Source organism: Dipodomys ordii, unplaced genomic scaffold (assembly GCF_000151885.1).
Source record: "Dipodomys ordii isolate 6190 unplaced genomic scaffold, Dord_2.0 Scaffold209, whole genome shotgun sequence".
Taxonomy (NCBI): domain Eukaryota; kingdom Metazoa; phylum Chordata; class Mammalia; order Rodentia; family Heteromyidae; genus Dipodomys; species Dipodomys ordii.
In genome coordinates, this window is record NW_012267425.1 from 1,622,934 (window position 1) to 1,624,173 (window position 1,240).

The following is a 1,240-nucleotide window of genomic DNA, read 5'->3' on the forward strand; positions in this document are numbered from 1 at the left end:
GAGGCTATCATCTTAGCACCTCAGGAGGTTGAGATCTGAGGATCACAGTTTCAAGCCAGCCGGGGCAGGAAAGTCCATGAGACTCATGTCCAGTTAACCAGCAAAAGCCTAGAAGTGGAGCTGTGGCTCAAGTGGTAGAGAACCAGCCTTGTGCAAAAAAGCTAAGGGACAGCGTCCAGGCCCTTAGTTCAAACTCCAGTACACATACAAAACAAGGGAGAGTCTGCAAGTACGTTGAGTTCACAACTTGCCCCCATGTGAGGATACATACGGCCAAGACATTCACTGTAGGTGCTTTCAGGTCAAGCCAGTCAGAATCTCCCAGAAGCTCACAGGTGGGCCCGCTGCTTTTCATTGGCATAAGAACCCAGCAGGGCAGCGGCGCTCAGGAAGAGGCCGTGTACCAGAAAGTCACGTGTTTGGTTCCGAATGGGAACTTATTAAATAAATCACACAGATTACCCAGACCAGGATTGTAAGAGCCTTTCATTTTTTTTAATACACAGAAGTTTTGGTCTATTCTTTCAATTAGGAAATTCAACTATAGACTTTATTATGCATCTGCAGTCTTTCTCATTAAGATATTTTTTTGTTCATCTTTATAACAGGCAGATAAAAATGTAAAACATATTTATGAACTGAACACAGTTGACCAAGCCATTCCGTATAATATAATGCTGTATAAAGAGCAGCTTCCCAATGACACAGGCCTCCCTCGGCCTGAAAAGTATACAAGAACCGGAGCGGAAGATGCGAGTTCACGGTGCCCCACTCTGAACCCCACAGCCCAGCACAAAGGCAGCCTCCGGACTACACACTCAACATGGACATCAGACAAGTTTACACAGCAGCAGTGACGGTTTGCTTTTGAATGTCTAGTGCTCATTGGCTCTATTGATGTGTCTACAACAGGGTGACGAGAAGCCCATTAGCACAGCCATGTCATCCGCAGCTGAAACACTTTGAATTTTACTTCTTGTGGAAGAACACAAAGACCCTCAACATAGTGAGTTGCCCTTTTGTTATTGTGGTTGAAACAAGGACATCAGGGAACAATTTACAAATGGGTAACATTCTCAATGTGCCCTTTAGAAAAAGGGATGGCTTTAAGTTATCTGTAGCTGGCATTTTCGAATGGATTTTTTTTTTCTCTTCTGACCGAAATTCTTTTGCCCGAGCTTTGACTACTCCTTCTTAGGGGTGACATAGCATTGATGTTAGCAGTGGGAACACAGCATGT